Genomic DNA, 26,338 nt, shown 5'->3' on the forward strand with positions numbered 1-26,338 from the left:
AGAACAAAACTGTAGGCACCATACTTTCTGATTCCAAACTATATTACAAAGTTACAGTAATCAAAACAGGATGGTATTGGCATCAAAAGAGACAAATCATTGAAACAGAATCGAAAGCCCAGATAGCAGCCCATATATACGGTCAACTAATCTTTGACAAGAGCACCAACAATACACAATAGGGAAAGAATAGTCTTTTCAATAAATTGTGTTGTGAAAACTGGATATCTACATGCAAAAGAATGAAACTAGGCTTCTATCTTATGCCACTCACAAGAATTAATTCAAAATGGTTTAAAAACTTAAATGTAAGGCCTGAAAGCATAAAATTCCTCAAAAAAAGCTCCTTGCCATTGGTCTTGGCAATGATTTTTTTTAAATATGACACATAAGAACAGGCAACAAAGGCAAAAATAAACAAGTGGGACTACATCAAACTAAAAAGTATCTAAAGAAATTTTCAAATAAGTAGAATAGGTTTTTGGTGAGATAACTTATGACCAATAAACCTCAGTCACAAATAATGTTAAAGTTTTTTAGGTTAAAAGGAAATAATTAAACCACTTGAATATATACAAAGGAATAAAAAGTTCTAGAGAAAAAAATATATGGATAAATATACAAGGCTTATTTTTTATTTTTATATCCTTAAAGTACAACTGGCTGTTAAAACTAGCAACAATGTATTGGGAAGAGTCTTAACGTATTGGTTACATGACAAAAATAGCATGAAGAATGGTATATGGGAAAATATAAATATAATACTATGTGAAAGTTCTATATTCTTACAGAGAGTAATAAAAACAATTTAAGGTGGACTATGACAAATTAAAGGTGCATATTTTGGTCCCTAGAGCAATCACTTAAAGTGTTGGTACAGCAAAAAATCAACAGAGGAGATAAAATGGGATATAAGGAAATATTTAACCAAATCAATATTTAATTAATTCAAAAGTAGGAGGATAATAAAAATGGTTAAAATGGTAAATTTCATTATGCATACTCTTTCAAAATTTTTAAACATTAATTTAAAAATTTAAAAAGAAACAGAGGACAAATAAAAAACACTTAACAAAGTAGTAGACTTTATTTTTTAATTTTATTTTACTTATTTGAGAGAGAGAGAGAGAAAACCCGTGAGCACATGAGTAGGGGGAGGGGGGAGAGGGAGAGGAAGAAGCAGACTCCCCACTGAGCAGGGAGCCCCATGGGGGCTCGATCCCAGGACCCTGGATCATGACCTGAGCCGAAGGCAGATGCTTAATTGACTGAGTCACTTAGGTACCCCAAACTGGTGGCCTTTAACCAAACTATATCAATAATTATATTAAATGTATGAGGAGTCAGCACTCTAATTAATAGAAAATCATTATTAGTTTTTATATAAAAAGTAAGATGCTACTATAAGTTTTCTTTAGAAATGCAGTTTAAATATAAAGACCTAAATAAGTTGAGGGCAAAAGGACAGAAAAAATCTATATCATACAAATAATAAGCATAAAAAAGCTGGTGCAACTATATTAATATTAGTCAAAATAGACATCAGAACAAGGAATATTCCCAAAAATGAAGCAGGATATTTTATAGTGATAAAACACCCAAGTATACATACCAATCCTAATAACAGAGTTTCAAAATATGTAGAACAGAATCAGATAGAACTAATGGGAGAACATAAAAATTCACAAATTTAGTTATATATTTTAAGAGAACAAATAATATAAACCAAATTTGTCCTAATAGACATTTATAAAACATTATATCAAACACATGCAGAAGACATATTATTTTCAGTGCACATGAAACATGCACCAAGATAGACCACTCCTGGGCCACAATATAAATCTCAATAAAACTCAGTTAAACTTAGAAATCAATAACAAAACAATCTGGAAAGTAACCAAATATTTTCAAACATTTGAAATTAAGCAACACACACATATAATCCATAGATTAAAGAATAAATCACATGAATAATTATAAAATCTTTGAACTGAATGATAACTAAAATACAAGATATTCAAATTCATGGGATGCAGTTAAAGCAGTGGTATGGGGAAAATTTTTATCTGTAAGTGCACATCAAACAGAATGATTAAAAATTAATGCTGTTTCCACTTTAGTAAGCTAGTAAATGAATGTCAAAGTGAATTGAAATTATGCAGAAGGGAGTGATGGAGGTACAAGCATAAACAATAAAGAAAAATAAGAGAAACCAAAAGATAATTATTTGGAAAATCAATAAAACTTATAACTCTCTAGGTATAATGATCAAAATAGAGAATATATATTACCAATAACAGCAATGAAAAAAGAAAAATCATTATAGATTCTACAAACATTAAAAAAATAAATTATTATGAAAAGTTGTAAGCCAATAAAGCTAACAGATTAGGAGAAAATTGAAACTGAAGAAAAACAGACATAAGAAGAAATTAAAAAAAACAACCAATAATCCTATACCTGTTAATAAAAATAAATTTGCTATTTAAAAACATTCCCACAAAGAAAACTGTAGCCCTATACAGCTTCAATGGTGATTTTTTTTAAAGATTTTATTTATTTATTTGACAGAGAGAGAGAGAGACAAAGGGAATACAAGCAGGGGGAGCGGGAGAGGGAGAAGCAGGCTTCCCGCTGAGCAGGGAGCCCGATGAGGGGCTCGCTCCCAGGACCCTGAGATCATGACCTGAGCCGAAGGCAGCCACCTAACCAACTGAGCCACCCAGGCGCCCCCATTGGTGATTTCCATTAAATATTCAAGGAAGAAATAAAATTGGTGTAAAAGTCATTTACTCTATTCACCGCTAGATAGGAAATAGGTAACATGTCATTATGAGTGAATTTATGTTGTAGTAGAACAGCATAAACTTAATTTCCAAGAGATTTCAGTTAAAATATTACCTTTGCCACTTTCCAGCTATATGACCTTGGTAATTTCTTTAACTTTCTAAGCCATTTCTCCACTATAAAACAAGATTAAGAATACATCATTGTGTTGTACTGAAAATTACAGATCAAAGATATTATATTTAAAGTACATGGGATAGATTTTAGTACTTCTTGGGTCTTCCAAACAATATGATTTGAAGGAATATATTTCTTTTGGGTTTCTTTATCAGATGGTTATTTATGCTAATGAACCAATGAGAGAAACCAATCACTTCAATCTTGGCTCCAAATTATCTGGAATAACTAAAAATTGAAAAATTGATAATAGATATAAAAATAGCTCAGATGGTCTAAAGACAGGTAATATGCTTTTAGTAAATTCTATTTTTTCTTAATACAGGACAAATTTTAATAATGTATGGAATTATATAGCTAAATAGAGAAATATATAATATATATGTAATATATATAAATATATAAAATATAGATAAATATAGCTAAATAGACTTTTAGTGGCATCTGAACTGAGTCTTCAAAGTAAAACAATAATCTTGGTGAGGATAGCGTAATAGAAAAGAAAACCAAATGAGAATAAAAGTTAAGGCAGAAAAAATGATATTTTTATATGAACAGTTGGATTTTTCAGCAGAAGAATGGCCTGAGCTTTGCAGACTGACCCTCCTCTTCTAGAGTTCCTGCACGTATAAATGGTCCCATGAACATGCCCGGCACCCACTGGCTGTCATTCTTACTTTTTCCCTCCTCCAATCCAAATTTCAACCACCTTCAATGGTCTAAATTAAGCCCATCTTGCCCACTGTAACTCATGGTGACAACTCCTACTTTTGAATCCCTATACTATCTACATTCTTTTCCTCCAGTTTAGCTTTTTGAAACAAATATCCACTCCATTTAGTTTTTTACAGTTGCCACAGTGCTCACAGCAGTCCTTCAACATAAATGGCTGGACACCAATTTCTTAGAATAATTAGACACTAAGATCCTGGTCCAAATGCATTTCAATATCATGTAATTATTAAAGCAATGGGTCTTCTTGGGAAGAAGCTGTCTTCTGTTTCTGTGTTCATAAAGCAGGCATTCTTTTACTATTCCAAGCCTGTATCACTGAAGTGAGATAAATATTAATTACTAATATATATTCAACATTCTGAAACAGGCAAATAAGATTCAAAACAGCAACAACCCTCTTATATTTACTTTTAAAACAATCGAGAACATTTTCTTTTGCAAATACATTTTTTTAAATATTGTAAGAATAAGAATGATTAGCAACAGTTGACAATTTGTCCTAGTCTGAGATTTTGTAGCCAGACCAAATACCTTAGGCATAAAAGTAAATATTGCTTCCAAATTACCTATTTCTTAAAGTTATGGAGGTTATATTCTCTGCAATAGTCTTTAAAAAAAAAAAACCTAGATAGATTGATTTTATTGAAATGGCTTAAACATCTGGACAATATGTATTGCAGGTATTCAATTTTTAAAAAATATTTTGATGTTAATGTAATTGAAAGCATTCAGATGGGGTGCCTGGGTGGCTCAGTCAGTTAAGTATCTGCCTTTGGCTCAGTTCATGATCCCAGGGTGCTGGGATCAAGTCCCACATCCGGCTCCCTGCTCAGTGGGGAGCCTGATTCTCCCTCTGCCTCTCCCTCTGCTGCTCCCCCTGCTTGTGCGCTCTCTCTCTCTCTCTCTCTCTGTCAAATAAAATCTAAAAAACAAAACAAACAAAAAAAGCATTCAGATAGAATATAAAAATATAGTGAAATAGATCATTTGCCATTATTTTTTGCATAAATTTCACTAGTTCAAAAGATACCTTGAGTGAACCTGGGTGGCTCAGTCAGTTAAGCCTCCAACTCTTGGTTTCAGGGCAGGTCACGATCTCAGGGTCAGGGGATCAAGTCCCACATCAGCTGAGCAAGGAGTCTGCTTGAGATTCCCTCTCTCCCTCTCCCTCCACCCCTCCCCTCCCCAGGCTCGCTCTCTCTCAAATAAATAAATAAATCTTAAAAAAAAGAAAGATACCTTGGCAATATTCCTGTGTTTGGTACCTCTATTTAAGTGGCTGAAATAAAACACATGCACCTTAAAAATAAATAAAAGTCACCTTAGGAACTTCAAAAATCACATCCTTGTTGCAGTTACATAATAAAAGAGACTTTACATTTTTCTAACAGGAGAACAATTACAGAGAGACTAACTAATACATGCTTTATTCCTGTACATCCACATAATCATATCTATTTGAAGAACACTTTAACAAAAGATAAAGGGTTGAATTCCATTACCAGGAACACAACAAATACTGTGAATTCTTCAACATTCAAATCAAAATGAAGGCAGATTTGCCCATAGTCTTCTCATAATTGCCTTCCACTTAACTACTTCTAATAACCCTCTAACAATTATCCATCTGGAAAAAAAAAAGTGGGGGCAAGCAAGTTCTAAAGCATTGAATCCAATCCCTTGTACTGCTGTGCTGAGTGGCTGCCTTTAAAGGGGGCATTTTGCATATATCCTCTGATTTATAAAAGGAGCACTTTCTAAATCTTGATCTGGGGAAATTAAAAGAGAGATCATGTGACTGCCATTAAAAATCTATGAGAATGGTGCCTCATAAGCCGTTGGCACCATTTAGAGTTTGTAAGGGTGAGAACCAACTGAGGGGGTGTTTTTGCTCTTTGTGGTTAGATTTCAAAACATTTAACTGAGATTTTAGAAGACACAGGCAACAGTATTAACAATAAAGTTATTTAAAATATAATCCCAGGTTCTTTTGCAGTGTTTTTGTTTTATGTTTGGAGAATATCTCCTTCAAGTGACTTATTTTCTCATATAAAAAACTGAAGTTTTTCTCCTCCACTGGGGCTCCCCCCTTCTCCCAGGGCATGGTCCCATGTTCCACAGGCCCCTCAGCCCATCAGCCAAAGTGTCCTCACTGAGTTCTATGCCAAGGAAGTCCCATACTATTCACAGAACCAATGAATAGGTCACCAAATACCCTATCTAATAAAAGTGCCAGAGGACCAAGAAAAGGAGGGCATTAAATTTTGTTGAAAACGTAAATTTGGCACAGATGATATCCTCTTATGTAGAGAGTTAGCATTCAAATAACTTATGCAATATTCTTCTTGGATTCATTGAATTCTAGGCTAACTTTATCAATTTGTGCTGTAGGCAGTAACCTGTCTTTTGTCCCCAAACTATTTTGTGTTTTCATTTCATTTCACGTCCTCAATGATCTTTTTGTTACCAGGATTAAGTAGCTCCTTATTGCTTATTTTAGGAATAAAGTCCACGTTCCTTTATAAGGCATTCATAGGACTCCACTTACAGCGACAAGCCTTGTTTCCTTGTTTTTCCACTTCCTGCCTCACAGTTCACTGGAGGCACTGGTCAATTCCTAAATAGGATCAACACTTTAATTTTTAATCTCTGGGTCTCTGTCTTTACTACTAACAAAAATTCTATAACCCTTTTGCAAAAGCTGCCTAAATCTTACCCAACAATCAAGGTGATGAGGGAACAGAAGGAAAGCTAAGGACAAAGCACAAACTGACACCCTGCATACCCCAAACCCCAACTCCTGGGCGGGATATGTGTGACCTTCCTCCAGGAAACTCCCAACTGTCTTACTGTTAATGCTTTGCTAGAGGGAAAAACAACCTTAGCTTGACAATAGCAAGGCCTCCAGCATCCAGAGAGTCTACTTTAGCATATGAAAGTCCTTTTGGACACCTCCCTTTTCTTTACCTCCCCCAACTCCCAAGTATATAAGCAGCCATTCCTCACAACCCCAGGGCAGCAGCTCTTTCTGAACCATGGGTCCTGTTCCTGTGCTTTAATAAAATCACCTTTTTGCACCAAAGACCTCTGAAGAATTATTTCCTGGCTGTCAGCTCCAGACCTTACCAACATTCCCAAACTACATCAAAGGCATGTGAAACATGCTCTGCAAAGCCTCTATCAGTCCTCACCTGCCTAGTCTCTTTACCAGAACTTTTTAAATATTCTCATGCTGTTCATAATGTACTCTTTGGACTACAGGTATTTGTTACATGAGGAATCTACTGGAATCATTCAGTAATGTGTTTATTCTCTAAATACTATTTATTAATTCTACCATTCTAGGCACTAGAAAAGACACTCTGCCTTTAAGCAACTCACAATCTGGCAGTCTACAAGCTATCCAGGTGCAAGGATAACTTTTATATTTGTGTCCAACAGAGTAAATAACTTTGTATTTCACACATAAAATGTGACCAACAAATGGTTGCTGATTGAAACTCATGTGATAAAATAAATCCTAGCTCAAGTATTAGGAAATTATCCTATTAATATACTAAGGAGAATTTGCATTTAAAAAAAAAATGAGCTCAGAAGAGATCCCCAAGCACCCTGCTTTTGGGAAGATGGGTTTTCTTTGAGCTTCTCAAATTACAGAAAATAGCTGAATGCCTACTTCATGCATAGGTCATACTCATAGGCAATGTATTAATATAGATCCATATGGGAAGATACAGATAACGCTACTCTATATCTGGACAGTCTTGGAATGCAGCAAACACTGATAGAATGTAGAAGTGTGGAGGACCACTGGGTAAAATTGAAAAGGAACTACCATTTTCTTCAGAGCTATGGCCACAGGCAGGAATATACATCCTGACAAAAGTTGCAAATTATTAATTCAATACAGGACTACCATACTTTGGAATTAAGACTTTTTGCCTTATCTGTCCACTGAAGACTCATTCTTCTAATAGATGATTTAGCTGATAAATCATAAAGCAGCAATATCTGTGAACTATGGGATTTATTTGTAATGGCCATTTAATGGAGTCTACTCACACACAGAGAAAATGAAGTCTCTCACTTGGACAGCTGCTCCTCATTCTTTTCTACAAACAAGGCAAGCAATTTTTAAGGTGACAAATAGCCTACATTTAGGAAAGTGTCATACTATGCTACAAAACCTAATGACAGGCAAACCTCAAAAGACTTAGAAATTTGGTTTGAATGAGATAAATGTTCAAAGGACCACCTGCCTATCAGAAGCCTTTATGAAGCTAAGTTCCCCTCCCTCTCTCCAGGACTCCCTAAGGAGCTCCTTTATCTCCTTTCTGGTAGTCTCCTCCTCCACCCTCCTTCCCCAGCTTCCCAACAAGGCTCTTTAAAGAGCCATAATAAATCCCTCCCGCCTCATTATTCAGTCTTGTTCCAGGCTTTAGGCCAAACAGCACTGGCAACCTCTCTGGATATCCTCCACTGGATATCACTAGAGCTTTACTTTAAAAAAAAAATGTTTATTGGATAAAATATTAAAAACTCAGCATTAGGGGAAACCATAAATATGATCTTCCCCAAAATGGTGCTTATGAAGCTGAGTACGTGGGATCAATTTCCAGGTGGTTTAGGCCAATTCCATTTCTCCTGGACCCAGGCTGTGACCAGCAAGCTCAGATGTCACAAAGGAGGAAGTGGAGGAGGGAAGTGGAGGAATGGGAACCTTCAGAGTGTTAGCAGTAACTCCTGCTCTGTGTCCACAGGGCATCAGGCCCTTCAGCAATAGATTTTTGTCTGCCTTTGTTCTGGAATTCTTTCCCAGAAAACTTAATTAGGGAGAAAATCATTGAAAAGCAACATTTCTTTCCAATATTGCTCTTAAAATATTGACATAGATGGTTCTTCTGAAGCAAACAGACAAAGTATTAATGAAGGATTTAAAGGCATTGAACCAAATAAAAATGCTTACTGAGTTCTGCATTGCTTCATTTTATTTTTAAAATGTTTTGTATGCCAAGCATGTCTTGGGGGGGGGGGGGTGGGCAGGGAAGGAAGAGGAAAGAGGAAGTGTTGCATCCTGAATCTCTTTTTAGGAAAACAATTTTAATAAGTGCCTCTCTCCTTTTTTTTTTCTTTTTTGAATTCTTGAAATCATATACCACTGAGGAAAGAGTTCATCCACCTAAATGTAATTTTTCCAGCTAGCAAATTCTTGTGACAGATGAAAATATAAAGCTTTAATTTACCATATGCAAAGAATATGTAAATTTAGGCTTCATCAATACCATTTTGTATCTGAATTTCATGAAAATTTATTTTCTACCATTTTTTGTTCATATTTAAACAGATTACTTTCCTACATTACATTATTATGAGTGAGTTGGACAGTTAGGTAGTCAGGGCTGGGGTCCGCAACAAGAAAATATGGAGTCAGGACAGCTAAAATAAAACAGCACTAACCTCCTGTTTTGCAGCTTAGACAGGACCACACTAGCATTCTGCTTTGCAGCCTTTGCAGAAATGACTTCTGTAAAATGTCCTAAAATAAGACAACTAACGACAAAGCATCTGTTACTATCACAGGCAAGGGACAGTTAAGACATAAGTCCCCAGATGTCAGCAAAAAAGACCATCAGCTCACTGACATTAACTTAATAGGTAGACAGATATGTGACCAAAGTCCTCATTGGCACACTCTGATTGCTTACGATAATTTCCACAAAAGAGTTCATAAAAACCCCTAAACTTAGAAACTCCAAGGGCAACGCTCTCAGGCCTTCCTCTTGTTCTGGGAGCTTTGTACTACAGCTTCAATAATCTTTGCTTTGCTGCCCACCACTCTTGGTCTGGTCCACCTCTTCATTCTTCGGAGCACCGTGACTAAGAACTACAGGTACTAAGGGCAGAGAATTCCTGAACATTATTCCATTTAATCCAGTTGGATAAGTATTTCTTGGGCCCAGGCTTTCTCCTGGGTTTGAGTTCCCTCACCATCCTGGTAATCATCCTCTGAAACATGAGGTTGGATCCAGATTTCTTTGTCTGTGAAGTGAGTGTGTATTCCATGACTCCCATTGTCTCTTTCAGTTTTAAATTCTATGCTAACTCGTAAGATTGTTGTGATTAAATGAATATGACATGAACTCACTTTGAAACTATAAAAGGACATGCACATACGAATTAGAGACATGCAACAGTATGCACTGATGCTTATATTTTTATCAGTTGGTAACTTAGGGAATCTACCTTGATGTCCCTTTCAGAATGGGGGCAGCATTTATCTTATGGGTCAATTGATAGCATCATGTCAATATTTACTTAACATTGCATGTACACATTTCACCTGGCCTGCTTCAGAAGGATTCTGGGTGGTAGAAGAAAAAGTTCTTTCCTTAAGGTACACACTTTTCTTTTTTTTTTTTTAAGATTTTATTTATTTATTTGACACACAGAGAGAGACAGCTAGAGAGGGAACACAAGCAGGGGGAGCAGGAGTGGGAGAGGCAGGCTCCTGGCTGAGTAGGGAGCCCAATGCAGGGTTTGATCCCAGAACCCTGGGATCATGACCCGAGTGGAAGGCAGACGTTTACGACTGAGCCACCCAGGCACCCCCATTTGTTTGTTTTTTTTCCCTGTACTTATTAATCTTAAATACCTTTTGTAAGAAAAAAAATTAATTAGTACTCTAATGAACTTTTTGCACAAATGATGGCATGTTTCTTGTCTGTTATTTATTGCCCTCTCAGACATTTCAGAGTACTTTGTTAATGTCCATTTAAAAATGGCTGCAGGCTACACTGGTTGCGGCAGATCTGTTTTCCAGACCTCCATTTCAGCTATTTCTCAAATGGCTACCTCAGAATGAGATGAATGTTACATTTATTTTTGCACTATAGCCTCAATATGGGTGAAGATTTAATGCAATTTGTACAGTGACAAATGTACTGTTATTATGAAATGCGCTGTGATATTTTTTAAATGATATGCAACAGAGTAAGTCAACTATTTGTGAATTAATGCAGACATCCACTTGGAACTAAAAGGAAGATAAAATAATTCATGGTCAGGCTGCATTTTAATTGGTATCAGAAAACTTTCAGAGTGAATAATAATAAATTTTTCTTTAGAAAATGATAAAATTGCAAATAAATATGAGTGCATTTTTAAGAAATGAGCATTTTACATTTCCCCTTGTAAAATAAATCATTATACCAATATTGCATAGTGGTTAACATTGGCTCTTAAATCAGTCTGTTTAATTTGAAAACTCTACTGCTATTTCTCAGCTTGTTTAACTTCTCTGTGCCTCATAGGTTAATTAAACGGTGCGTTTAAAGCACTCACTGAAGAATATGCCCTCAACAAGAACTAATTGTGAGGTAATTATCTTCATGTGGCTTATTTAGAAAAACAGTGCAAGAAAGATACCTGTGTACATGTTCATGTTACAAAGTATGTAGCACATTTCTTGTAATGGTTTTTAAGTGAATATAAATTTGTGCTATTTACCAGAGCAATTCTGACCTTACTTGTTTTTCATTTTTTTTCCAGCTTTATTAAACTATAATTGGCAAAAAAAAAAAAATTGTATATATTTAAGGTATGCCATTTGATATTTTGAAATATGTATACATTATGAAATAATCACCACAATCAAGCCAAGTTTCTTTTTTTGTGTGGTAAGAACATTTTAAGATCTACCTAGGTAGCAAATCTCAAGTATATAAATCAGCATTGTTAATTATATCTTAATTATAGTCACATTGCTGTACATTAGATCTCCAGAACTTATTCATCTTTCCTAACTGAAAATTTGTACCCCTTGACCATTACCTCCCCCTTTCCTTTCTCTCTCTAGCCCCTGACAATCCCCATTTAAACAGAGAAGAGTAAAAGTTAAATTCTAACATAAAATTTTATAGTCCTTTACTCATGTGGGTATTTAATAAATGCTTGCTATATGTAAAATAACCTGGATCATGATGTTGGAAAGAATATACATTAAGTATTCTACTATGATGAATTCTGATTGTGGCTGATTGGTATTATCTCTCTTTTCAAGTACACTTGTTTAAAATTCATTCAAAGATTAGTTTCTTTCCTAAGAAATACTGTGAACATCTAACAAAGCTCAGTGATCAGACTGTGATAGCTATGACTCAAATCACCTCATGATGGCATACAATAGAATCTAGAGAGCGATTTCTGAGAAAATTTTAAAATTTAGAACAATGGTTTTAATGAGGAACATCTGATGTCTACCTATATCATTAGGATAGCCATCAGAGAATTATAAACAATATTCAAAGGTACTTTAGAAAGTCCATGTTGATTACTTAAATGTCATAAAATAATAATTATCTTGTATTAAGCATTCTGTTTCTGACATTGTGCCAGGAGATAGAGAGAAAGATAGATGGCTAATCACTTCATCACACCATTCTGACCTCACACTTCTGTTTCATGGAAAATATGATCTACTGCTTTATACTGAGAATTTATTTTAATATAATAGTTTAAGCAACAAAAGTTATTATTTCCAGTAGATCTAAAATATGACTGATATGTGATCTTGGCCTGATACTGATACTGTAGCCTGATCATGATATGGCAGTTAAATAAATTCAAAATCCATTGAGCATATAACAATCCACTGCCTTAGAGGACAGGGCTTGGTGCTGCGGACACAGAGAAAAGGAGAACCCAGGATCAATGTCCCCAGGAGCTTAAAACTGGAATGGGAATGTAGGGCAAAGACACACATGCACATAAATTATACAAGACAGAACATCATGAGTTACGAGAAAGGAAAGAAAGTTCTTTCTTTTGAGAAGAAAAGTCATAACCAGGTGACAGAGCGTAAAGGATCTCAAAGGCTTAATTAGGAGGCAGTTTGTGAGCTAAGCCTTGATAGGATGATTTTAAGACTTTTTAAAATATAAATCTCTAAAACAGAATTCTGTTTATCCCACTACTCAATAAATATTTATTGGGTATCTTCTGTTATCAATTATGTGGTTGTCATTGAATATACATATATGAATAAGTATTTGTTACCAGGAAATGCAAGAGAGATAAACAAGTAAATAGATGATAATACAATGTAGTCAGTGGAGATGAAGAAGTACTTTCACTACCTGGGACAGGGAAGAACTGAAGATTAAGAAAGCCTTTTGAAGATGAAGAGATGAATGAGCCAATTTCTGTAAGACAAGTAGACATTATAGAACTCAGTGAGTCAGGGTAAGTTCTGGGAGGTGATAATGGGCTTAGTATTTTATGTGTTCAGTCATCAAAAACTGTAAGTTAACTTACACCTTACCAAGTAAAAAAACTCTTGAGCTAAGAGAAAACACAAAAAATCCTAAGAAATGTTGTTAGTTTCCTATGGCTGGAAAGCAAAGTGGTTAGCAGAAGTGGTCAAAGAAGGTGGTGAATTGTAAGAATGGGTCAGACATGAGCAGAGTTGTATTCTAATAAGATCCCTCTGGAAGCAGAAGGAGAATGGATTGTTGGAGGAGGGCATATTGTGAGACTAGCATAAGGAAAACAAGTTACCAAGAAAGAATAATACAGATGAGAACTGATAAGGTTCTTTACTAGGTCAGTGGGGATATGGTTGGAAATAAGTGAATGACTGCAGAGGCATGAAAGGAGTTCCAGTGGAACCTGGTGATTAGGTGTTAGTAGCAATGTAAAGAAAAGAGTCAAGAATGGTGGCTAGTTCATTCTGATTGGATGATTAATGCCATTTCCTGGGATTAAAAAAAAAAGAATTGTGTCTAAGAGGAATAATAAATTTACAACCTTGAGAACTGAAAAATGTCTTGTCTATTGGAAAAATATAGCACCAAAATAAATGTAAATTTCAGATTTATAGGTTTATTCTATTTATATATATATATATAGGTTTATTCTATTACTCAACTGGTTACCTAATCTATGGCTTAAAATAAAGTATGGAAAACAGGCCTGATGTAGACCTGACCACACTTTGTATGGTCAGTAATCAATCTCATAAGGATATTAATGAAGGCATAAAGCCAGGAATAAGGATCCAAATGAGGCAGTCATCACCATATAGGTAAGGTACCACTAGAATATATGGGTATGTATAAAATCCCCGCTGGGATTTTATGAATGAACCCCCATTGGGCTTAGCAAAAAAGGACACAAAATATTTGAAAAGAGTCAAGGAAGGAGACTTTATTAATTGAGTGGCAAGACGGAAGAAGAGAATCAGGAAAGACTGGTGCTAATGTGCTCAAGAAAGAGTTTAAAGAAGGACAAGTGGTCCATTGAATCAAATGCTATTGGCAGGTCAAATGAGATGAGCAATGAAAATGTTTCCTTAGATTTAGCTACAAAGAGGCCACTACTATTTATGTTTATCTCGAAAATTGAAAAATAATACTACAAATTATTTGTGGGTCCATAACATGTAGTAAAAGTATAAAAGCATTGTCAGGAAATCCCATACCAATTCAAGGGCAGAACTGCAGCATTGCTCATCTCCATGCAACCATTTGCATTGTATTTTACAAGAATAGTGCCCTTGGAGGTGAGCTACATAATGATCCAGCTCTGGGGAAATAGCAACTTAACTAGCAATTAGTAAGGGAAGTAGCCTTCAAATATATCTGTAGCTTTAAAACAACTGAAATCAAAACGGCAATATATTAACATTCGTTAAATATCACTGGTGGTTACATGGACATTCATTACGTTATTCCCTGTACTATCTATATATTTGAAATATTTAAATAATTTTTTAAAAAGCATTCTTAACACTTGCCTGGTTTCTCTGTATAAACTGTATGAACCACCTCATTAACTATGTTAAGCACAAAAAATAAACACACACAAAACTTCTACTCCATAACACAAAAAGTGATCTGTACAAACATTATTGACTGAATCTAATACCCCACAGAAACTATAGTTCAAAATAAAACATTACAGGCAAACTTTGAAATTTCTTAAAATTCTTTGCTCACTTCATGCTGGATTTTCATGTTTACTAATATATAAGGTATTTTTGAAGTTAACTCTTTAATATGTATTATTTTTTAAAAAATCACAATGAGGTCTTAATTTCATTGAAAAGTTAAAATTCTTTTGGATTAAAAATGCTATTTTGGGGGTGCCTGGGTGGCTCAGTCGTTAAGCGTCTGCCTTCAGCTCGGGTCATGATCTCAGGGTCCTGGGATCGAGCCCTACATTGGGCTCCCTGCTCCACAGGAAGCCTGCTTCTCCCTCTCCCACTCATCCTGCTTGTGTTTCCTCTCTCGCTGTGTCTCTCTCTGTCAAATAAATAAATAAAATCTTTAATAAATAAATAAATAAGAATAAAAAAATTTAAATGCTATTTAAAAACTATCCTCTAACCACTATACTGTGTGGTAAGAATCTTACTCTTATGCTTTGTGATTAGGCTGCATCTTCTAAAGAAAATAAATTTATGATAGAACTGTTGTTAAAATTCTATTACTTGAGTGATACAGTATATAATGATCACATTCCAAAACTAAACTGGATTATCTAATGACTCACTTGAGAGGGAACATTGAATATGCCTATCTAATTTGCCCTGTTGGACAGCAAGCAAAATTTCCAAACCTTATAATCTTTAAAATGAATACATTTCCTCTTTTAATAATGGCCATCTTTAAATATCAGGGAGTATGGCAAATGCTTAGTTGTAGCGTTGTATTTTTCAAGACAATGATATTTATTTAGCAAAAAATTGAATTCTGTGATTTACTGGAATTAAATTACCACTTAGGAACAGGAACGGTATTAATATACAGTTTTCATTAAGATGCTAATTTATTTAACATTACTTAACTCTCTAGTGAGTACACATTCTATAAAAAACCAGAATTCTGAAGTAATATAATTGCCGAATATTCCCTACAGGATAAGAACTGCACACATTCTTTCAAGTTGATTTGTAATGGCATTACAGCAAAAGGCTAAGAACTCATGCATTAGCCTACTTCTGTTTTTTTCCTCAAGAGAAAATTAAAGATACAAGTATAAATGAAAGGCTTGATAGTTCTACAACTGTGTACTCGGTTTTTGTGAAAATAGATTAAACTAGCCTAGCCATCTTGTTATTTTTGTCCCTAAAATAATGTAGAGATTTTAGTCATTGAGATACAAAAGAAATCAACTTGCAAAATGTTACGGTGCTGGCATACAGACAGACATAGAAAATACTGTGTTAAAGCAATAAATAAATTTATGCTTGTATGCAAGGTAAGATAAGGATCTAATTTGGAGTCTTTCTACATTGCTATCTTTTAGCACACTGTTTACTGAATAATCCTTCCCCACTATTCTGTAATTTTATCATGTATATAAAATGTTATATATAAAGCTGTAGAGGAGATTAAATGAGTTACCTATAATCCCACCATCTAAACAATAATAGGATTATCTTCGGTTAATTCTTTCCAATTTTATTTCACATACGTATTTTTTCTTACAAAACTCAAAACATACTAATAATTTCATATTCAGTGTTTTATTTATGATTATTTTATAAAAATGTCCCCACATTATGAAAAGTTTTTAAATATTTTTGTCTATAACAGAAATAATCCTTACTCCCCAGTAGCTAGACATTATTGCTGTTTCTGACATTTTTTTCCTACTGCAAATAATACTGAAGTGAGCATCCTTTTTTTTACATCTTGATCAGTATCCTTGAATGTTTTCTAAGATCAGAGTTAAGAAGGAGAATTAAAGAAATAAACCTTTTAAACACTCTTAATACATATTGCTAGTTTGCTTTCCAGAATGTTACAGCCATTCACACATTCAGCAGTCTCTCAGAATGTTCACCTACTCACAGTCTCCAGCATGGAGAAATATCATGTGATTATTTGTTTAAATCCTTTGTAATTTTATAGGGAAAACAATGCATCAGATAATTTCTTTAGTTTGCCTTTGTTATTAATTAAATTATATACATATACACATATGTATATGGAGAGAATATCAGCAACATGGCTGAAAAATGTACCAGGTTTGTGTCACACACACACACACCCCCTCCCCCCAACCCCACCAACAACAAAAATTTGGCATCCATTCATGGAAAAAAGTGTCTTTGTGGAATCTAGCACTCTATGCCAAGGGACCCAGGGAGAGCCTTGCAAATTATGCATCAGGTAACAGGCAGACAGACCTCGGTACTGGCTGTGGATCCTGGAAAGGGCCCATGAACCAGCTCCAGATTCTCTCAGCTGTGGTCCAGAAGCCCCCAAATAAAACTGTCTTAGACAATCACCCATGGATAAGACAGTCTTTGTGGAAGTTCAGGTTTCTAGCGAAGTTCTAGCACACTGATCACACACACACGTGGGAAAAAAAAAGAGAGAGAGAGAGAGAGAGAGAAAATAAACCAAGTTGGTATGCACTGGACAGGGTAAGAGGAACAGCCAGACTTCATCTGCATGAGCCCTCTTCCAAGGTGGTACAGCACAGGACCAAGAGAGATCTTCTCAGTACATGGTTTCTCCCACAAGGGGAAAGTAAGAGCATGTGACTGAGTACCCAGCTTCCCCAGCTGTGCAGGATGCTGTCAAAAAGGCCCACTTCTCTCTCAGTCTTGGCAATGGTTTTTGGTTATGATACCAAAGGCACATGCAACAAAAGCAAAAATCAACAAGTAGAATGATGTCAAACTAAAGGCTTCTGTACAGCAAAAGAAACAATCACCAAATGAAAAGGCAACATACGAAATAGGAAAAAAATACTTGGAAATCATATGTGATAAGGCATTAGTTTCCAAAATATGTAAGAAACTCATATAACTCAAAGGCAAAAAAACAAACAGTCCAATTAAACAAAAGGCAGAGAAGCCAAATAGTCAACTTTTCCAAGACATACAAATGGCCAATGGGTACATGAAAAAATGCTCAACATCACTAATCGTCAGGGAAATGCAAATCAAAACCACAGTGGGAATTACCTCACACTTGTTAGGATGACTGTTATCAAAAGACAAGAAACAACAAGTATTAGTGAATGGGAAGAAAAGGGAACACTTGTACACTATTTGCGGTATGTAAATTGGTACGGCCACTACATAAAACAAAATGATGTTTCCTCAGAAAAATTAAAGAAAGAACTACCATATGATTCAGCAATCTAAGTTCTGTGTATATATCCAAAGGAAATGATATCAGTACCTCAAAGAGATTATCTGCGCTTTCATGTTCATTGCAGCATTATTCACAATAGCCAAGATGTAGAAACAACCTAAGTATCTGACCATGGATGAATAAGGAAGATTCCATGTATATATACAATGGAATATTATTCAGCCATAAAAAGGAAATATATTTGCAAAAGCATATTTGGACCTTGAGGACATTAGCTAAGTAAAATAAGCCAGACAGAGAAAGACAAGTACTGTACGATCTCATTTATACGTGGAATCTTAAAAAAAAAAAAAAAAAAGCCAAACTCATAGAAACAGAAAGTAGAAGAGTAGTTTCCAGGGGCTTCAGTGTGGGGAAATGGGGAGATGTTGGTTAAAGGGTACAAACTTTCAGTTATAAGATGAATATGTTCTGGGACTCTAGCATACAGCACAGTGATTATACTTAATATTGTATTATTTACATGAAAGAAAGAAATGGTAATTATGTGAGGTGACAGAGGTATTAACTAACCATACTGTTGTAATCATTTCACAATACATTAGTGTATCAAATCAACATGCTGTACACCTTAAATTTATACAATGATATATATTGAGTTATATCTCACCAAATCTGGAAAAAAGTAAATAAAACTTTTGCTTACACATTCACTCAAAAAATAACGTCTATTTGGTAATTATCTGTTTATGTCATTTGCCCTTATCTGTTTCATATCTGTTTCATATTTGTTACATTACAGTGTGTGTGTGTATATACCCATATACATATATGTTTGTGTATATATGTATGTATACATATACAGAGTCTCTTATATATGTTGAGAATATATTCCTAGTTTATTGTTTTCTTTAAAATTTGGCCCATCACCCCACCCACACCCACCATGGTCACCATTCAGCAGCAGGTAGGAAGATGGCGCTTAGTGAAGAACAAAGGCTCTGACGAATACATGAAGGAAGTAGGAATAGGAATGGCTCTGTGAAAAGTAGGTGCAATGGCCAAACCAGATTGTATCCATCTCTTCTTCTTTTTTTTTTTAACATTCTTAGTTTATTAATCCTCTCATGAAAAATCTGCACAACCACCACAGATAAAGCCACTGCAGCATCTTTACTCTTTCTGTTGTCCAATCTCCAGCTCATTTTTTGCCAGCACCAACATTGGTTTTTGCAGTCCCCCTGACTTTCTTCATTCTGTTCTTTCATTCCTTTCACTGTTTTCTTGATGTCTTTTTCTTCTCATACAGGCCAGGTCTTGCAAGTCTGTGTTTGGGTTCATTTTTCTTTGCATAATCCAAGGAATCATAAATCATGCCAAAGCCAGTTGTCTTGCCACCACCAAAATGGGTTCTGAATCCCAACCAAATATGACATCTGGTGTGGTCTTGTACATTTTGGCTAGTTTTTCCCGAATTTCTGTCTTAGGTACTGTTTCCTTTCCAGGGTGAAGAACATCAATGACCATCTCTTTCCGCTGAAGTAGTCGGTTAGTCATGAACTTCCTGGTCCAGATAGTTACTATGTTGCTCATAATGGTGGCCGAGCCTGTATCCATCTCTTCTGATGGGAAAAGCCTCACCAAAAAAACTGAAAACACTTTGAAAACAACACAGTTTTCATGTAATCTGGGAGAGAAGTTTGAAGAAACTACAGCAGATGGCAGAAAAACTCAAACTGTCTACAACTTCACAAATAGCACATTAGTTCAACATCAGGAAAGGGATGGGAAGGAAAACACAGTAACAAAAAAATTGGAAGATAGGAAATTAGTGGTGGAATGCATCATGAACAATGTCACCTGTACTTGGGTCTTTGAAAAAAGTAGAGTAAAAATTCCATCATCATTTTAGACAGGAATTAGCTGTGAGGATGGACAAGCTCAATTTGAAGAGCAAATCTCCATATTGTTTTTTTTATTACTGTATTCAATTACCTTTAACACAAACATTTTACATGCAACTATTTCAAAGTATTGATTTAATAACAATCATCCCTTTAGTTAGTAAATAAATGTGTTTGTGCTAAAAAAATAAAACATAAAAACATAAAATTTGGTCTATCATGATTTCTGTAGGCAAAAGATGTTTAAAGAGCCAGTTCTATAAATACTTTCCTTTTGATTCATGCCATTACCTTGAAATATTTATTTATATTATCTTTCAGTATACTGTTAATATAATACATATAATGTAAATAATAAATAGATACAGGCACACCACATATGGTTTAATCTATCTAAAATGTATTTGGTTTATGCTGTGAGATAAAAATCTAATGACTATAAAATCTAGTCAGATGGAGAATATATTTGCATAATTTTTCAGGTTCTTATGATCTTAAATGAAAATGTTTATCTCTTGCCTTCACCTGAGGGCAACATCTTGGCTGGTCACAGATAACATACTATTTTCCTCAAAATTCTATGAACATTTTAAAATTTTCTTCTATCATAAAAATTTGAAGCTAGCCCAAGTTTTTAGCTTTGTGGCCATTTTTTTGTTTGTTTGTTTGTTTCTGTTTTCTTTTCTGATCCTGGCTTGTTGATTCATAAGAATATTTTATACTTTTGAAGTTCATAAATATTACAAGGATGTGTCTAAATGCCTCTTTTTTTATTAATTTTATCTTAAGTATGGCATGCCCTTAAATAAGTCCTTTCTTTGTAACTGAAGACCTTTTTCAATTATGCTGTAAATAATTACTTCTGTTCTAACAGTCCTGGCCCCTCTCATTAGAATGTCTATAATTCTTAGTTTGCATTTCTTTCCTATTTTTTCCCATATCTATAGATTGTTTTCTCATTACTTTTACTTATTTGCTTTTCTCTCTGTATTTTGGGAGACCATCTTAAGCCTATCCCCCCAAAATGAGATTAAATGAAATCACATATGCCGATAGTTTTCAATACTGGCTTATTTGAATCACTTGTGAAATTTAATAGTAATAATAATAACAAAGATGGCTAGGCTTAGGGCTATGACATTGCACAATTCATGAGACATTCTATTCTCTGCTGGTAGTGACGGCTGGAGTTGTGCAGTGATGTGGAACTGCCCAAGTCCCACACTAGTCCAATTAAATCAGAATATGGGTGTGGGGTAAAGTGCTAATATTTCAAAATTTTTCTTTAGTTAATCCTAGTGTGCAGCTATGATTAGGAAGATGGGGAGCCAATGGCATATGCATAGGGCTTAGCACATATTCTGAAACATACAGTGCTCAGTACGTGTTACACATCCATATCTTCAGCATATGCATCATCATTTAATTATCCACAGTATCAATTTAATTCTTTAGCACAGATTTTAATCTACTTTTGCTATTCCATTTTTTTTAGTCCTTCCTTACTCAATCTCTGTCTGCCTCATGTTCTCATCTTTTGGCTGTCTATCCTTGTTTCATGAAGACCATGTCTTGTTTATCCTATCAAGGATGTCAAGAAATTTTCTAAACTTATTTTCTAATTAGATGCTATTTTCAAAAATAAGAGCTCTATCCAGGCTCAGTTTTGTTAATGGACAAGATGTATGGCTTGGTCCCATGGATTGCTAAGAATGTCTCATCAAGCATCCAGCTGGACTGTGAACCAGCATGCACAGATTCTCCAGCATGGTTCTGTTGAGTTAGAGCTTTTCTCTTATCACCTCTCTCTGGTTCTCTGATTGTCTGAAGAGATAGAGTACACTCCACAACATGTACTGAAGACAGTATTCCAAACTCCATCTATTTTCTTCAATTTATTATTCAACAAATATTTACAGAGTCTTACTCCATGCCAGGTAATGCCCTAGGTACTAGGGAATACAGAGGTGAACAAGCTAGACTAACAGAACTTACATGTTAGTGCTGGAAGCAGATAATAATTATCTACATGAATAAGATAAATTCAAATAGTGCTACTGCATAATAGGAAAAAAAAATAGGACAGCATAAAAAGGGTATGGAGGGGAGCAACATTTACTTGCTGGAAATACACCTAATGGGATGCCATGTACCACTACCAATACTTCTGCTCTGATATTTCCTAAGACGTGGTAAGTTGTCAAATGCATATGGAGGAGAAGTTCTATGACTACTTAAAAAAACACTTGCAGAGGAGCAAGATGGCAGCAGAGTAGGAGACCTAAATTTCGTCTGGTCCCAGGAATTCAGCTAGATAGGGATCAAACCATTCTGAACACCTACAAGCTCAACAGGAGATCAAAGAAAAGAATAGCAGCAACTCTCTGAACAGAAAAGCAACCACTTTCTGGAAGGTAGGACGTGTGGAGAAGTGAATTCGAGGTGATATTCAGGAAGATAGACCACGGGGGGAGGGAGCCTCTCTTCAGCTGGCTACCAGCAAGTGACAGAGCAGCGGAACAAAAACTGGAACTTTTAGAAGTCTGCTCCACTGAGGGATGTCACTCCAGTAGCTAAGTGGGGGGTAGAACCCTCGCTGGGACAGTGTGGTCTCAGGACCCTTGGGGTCACAGAAAGACCAGGGGTGCCTGAGTACGGCAGAGCTCCCAGGTATTGGAGCAGGGAAGCCAGCTGCAGAGATGGAGCCAAGGAGTGGGCTTTCAGCTCGGGGTTGCCATAAACCATGATCGGCGGCACAGTCGGGCCACCACTCATCCAGCAGGGAGCAAACAAGTGGCAGATCCGGGAGACTCCCCTTCCTCTCCCGGGAGGAATGGCGCGGGAGCGCACCGCAGGGATCTGCTGGGTTTGGAGACTCCAAACGGGGTCATGTGCCAGAGATAGAGACGCTCAGTAACAGGTCAGGTGAGCACAGAGTGCGGCTGGAGACCAGGAAGACAGGAGTGACTGACTGCTTTTCTCTGAGGGCTCACTGAGGAGTGGGGCCCTGAGTTCTCGGCTCCTGGGTAATGAGATCAGCACAACTTTGCTGGGCAGATAGTTGGTGAGAGCTTGGACAGAAAAATCTTCATGAGTTCTCAGGGTACAGCCAGGCTACAGCAAGAAGCCTTTATTATCCTAGATGTGATGGAGGCCTCCTTCGTGTATTAGAATTATTGTTAATTTATTCATTCAGTAACTATATCTACTATTTCAATGCAGAATATGATGTTGGGCTATAATACCAAATGTGGGAGGTATGACACCTTCTCTCATGGATTTTACTCCTGCCTTGCGTGTAGTGAGGTCTATTTGTAGACTCTTTGGTTCCAGTGACCTCTCTGAAGTGAATCTGGTGGAACAAACCCACAGGTAGCTAAGTCAAGAATAAAATAAAATTTGTAGGAAGAAAAGAGTGCAGGATATTTTTTAAAAGGACTTATAAACAGGGGCCCCTGGGTGCCTCAGTCAATTAAGTGTCCTACTCTTGGTTTCAGCTCAGGTCATGATCTCCTGGGTTGTGAGACAGAGCCCCATGTATGGCTCCCTGCTCAGCAGGAGTCTGCTTGAAGATTCTCTCCCTTTGCCCCTCCCCCCATTCTTTCTGTCTCTGTCTCTCTCTCTCTCTCAAATAAATAAATAAATCTTAAAAAAAAGAAAAGGACTTATAAACAAAAGGGAAGAAGGGAACTGAGATAAGGGAAAGAAGGAAAGTGTGACAGAAAACAGAAATAATACATTTATGATGGAGAAAGCAAAGTTCCACGAAAAGCTTTCTCAAGTGTAACAGGCTGCACATCTCTGATATTATGGCCTTTCTAAATTAGGTGTTGAATATCTAGTATGCCTAGCTCAATGCCTTGTGCCTATTGTTCCATGAAAAATATTTTATGGAATGAATTAAAGAAAATAAGCAGTGAGGGCATCCTTTGAGTGTTTAGGGACTCATTTTCAATGAAAATTTTGCATGAATCTCACTGCTGCTATAGTATCCACCTGCTGTCAAACCAGCATTCCAATGCTACCTTTGCCTTTAATTTGACTCTAAGTTTTAAGACCTTAATGAACTTTTTCAGCCTGGAAACTTCAAGAAAATTACACAGACAACTGTAACCACTGTGCCCTTCAGTTAAGAAATGGCTTATTACTGCAGCTAAAATCACAGTTATCTTCTTGGAAAAAAAACCTTATTTTAACAAAAGAACAAACGGGTAGAAAATGTGTCCAATGGGCATCCTGTATTATAGATTAATTTCAATTTAAATCACAAAATATTTATTGAGCACTTACTAACTACAGGATCCCTTAAGATTACATGCTTAATGCTCAATAGAAACTACAGAGTTTAAAAAGCAGAGGCTGTAGCTTCTGCCCTTAAACAGGTTATGATCTTATTATACAGGGGAAAATAAGATAGCCTCATTATAAATTTTAAAATTAGGAGAATATGCCATAAGAGAGTTGAAAAATACATATAAAAGAAGGAATAAATTGTACCAGACTGGGGGATCAAGAAAGTCTTTACTAAAAAGATGACACTGGAGGTGATCTCAGAATATTACCAGAATTTAAAAAAATAAAGGAAGATCAGACACTATTGTAGGTCAAAGAAACAGCATAAGCCAAGGCACAGAGGCAGAAACTTATGTGCTGTTCAGGGAAAAGTCTAGTTCATATGGAGCACTAAGTAACACAAAAGCAGCAGTGGGAGAATCAGACCATGCTGTGGAGGACCATGAATGTTTCAGGGAAACCCACACACAAGTTTATAAATAATGGAGCAATTGTATTTGTTGCAAAAGAGAGGACACCATAAGAGCTTTTTATTAGGAAGATTATAGGCAGTAGTATGTAGGATGGATTACAGCAGGGAAAGGTTGGAATTTAGAATCAAATATAATAGACAAAAAGAAACAATACGTATTGAGGTTTGAGGGTGCCCAATGAGTTGGCACTCTCTTTTCTCTGGCCAACCTCTGGATCAACTGAAATTGATAAAGGAGATGGCAGACGAGTATAAAAATATTGAAGGTCATGGCTTAGGGATATAGCAACAACAGACTTCCTAACATGGAATCTTAGCATATTATAGACTTAGCCACTGCAAATTGCCCTACAAAATTTTGGGTGTAAAAGAGGAAAGCAGAGAGGAAAGAAGAGGAAGGGGTTAAACCAAATGCCAGGCCCTTTCCCCTGACACACCAGGGGAAGAGAGAGTGAAGGGCCAGAAAGAGGTCTAGAGTGGTATCATGGAGGACCTCTCTCTCTGGGAAGCTGGCAAAGTGTTCCCCCATCCCCAACAGAAGGGTTTCTATTTTCTTGGGGGGAAAATGATAGCTGACATTTACTACCTGCAAAAACTCCCTAAGCACTTTACTGACATTGTCTCATCTAATACTCGAGAAACCCTTGGATATAGGTGTTATTATTTCCATCTTACAGGGTTGAAAAAGGTAAGTAAATTGGGCAAGATGGCACAGCTCATAGTGGCAGACCCCAAACCTAAAGCCATAGGGTCCACAATCCTCTCCCCAGCTGCCATCCCAAGAGATGTCAGGAGAGGGCTCTAGAAAATGCTTATTCCTCAGGGTACAGCTTGGGGACAAAGAACTGGGAAGGAGTCAAGGAACTAGAATAGAGCTTTGTAAGGGAAACCAACTGAAAAAAAACACCTCCTGCAGAGTCTTATCATGAAGACTCAGAACAGTTTTAGTAGACTGGTGGGGTGAAAGCTTGGTTAGAGACACAGGAAATAACAAATATAAAGAAGTGGAAGCAACAAGAGTATATTTTCAAGAAATGCAGCATTTGAAGGAAAGGAGAGTTACAGTATGACAGCTTATGAGAATTGGAAAGTTGAGCAAAGATGTTTCGGGTAGTTTGTTACAGTATCCAAGAATGTTTATAAGAAGAGAAGACACTTCTGGTGGAGAAGGACAATTTGAAGATGCAAATGAGAGGGAACAAACATAGGGGCTTAGGTTCCAAAAGAGGCAAGAAGAAATGAGATTGAGAAACAATATATCTTAAAATCAGAGGTGTCACTGGTGGAGAGACACAGAGTTCTTTGAAGACAGAAAAACAGAGGAGTTTCAGCTAGGTACACCTCAAACACAAATTAGAGAAATTACTCAGGGTTTGACAAGGATAGATTGAGCGCTGAAGGCTTGCATCTAGGGGGAATTGCCACAGTTCTCCTTGGAAATGGAATAGGGAATCAATAAACAATAAACAAAAGATTGCTGAGAAGTGACAACCAGCTGAGGCATGTTAGTGTGGATGCATGGTGGAAGCTTTTTTGACATGGTTTAAATAATATATAGTGACCAAAAAGCAATTCATAACACTTTAAACCTATGATTTTTCTTGTGTTTGAAGCATATGAACAGATTCAAGTCCTTTTGGCCAAACGTATCATGAGCCTAATGCTTTGGTGGCTAAATGACCACACACACACACACACACACACACACACACACACACAAATGAAATAAAGAATTGAATCCATTATTTTACTAATTCATGCCATTAAACAATCCAAACAACAAACCCAATATTTTAGATCAAAATATATTTTTGTACTGAAAAAAGGCCAAATAGCTCTTTCAGTACAGAGAAAAT

The 26,338-nt window shown here is 36.1% G+C and overlaps 1 protein-coding gene and 1 pseudogene across 3 annotated transcripts in view; one reads left to right on the forward strand and one right to left on the reverse strand.

The window, feature by feature from the left end:
- The window catches only part of GRM1 (glutamate metabotropic receptor 1), a 432,450-nt gene that overhangs the window by 173,800 nt on the left and 232,312 nt on the right, over positions 1-26,338 (reverse strand). The window lies entirely within an intron of this gene.
- On the forward strand, positions 18,760-19,725 carry LOC114209320 (fatty acid-binding protein 5 pseudogene; annotated as a pseudogene).

This window comes from Eumetopias jubatus, unplaced genomic scaffold, assembly GCF_037043125.1.
Source record: "Eumetopias jubatus isolate StellerSeaLion01/CBP00866 unplaced genomic scaffold, mEumJub1_p1.0 scaffold_6, whole genome shotgun sequence".
NCBI classification, from domain to species: Eukaryota; Metazoa; Chordata; class Mammalia; order Carnivora; family Otariidae; genus Eumetopias; species Eumetopias jubatus.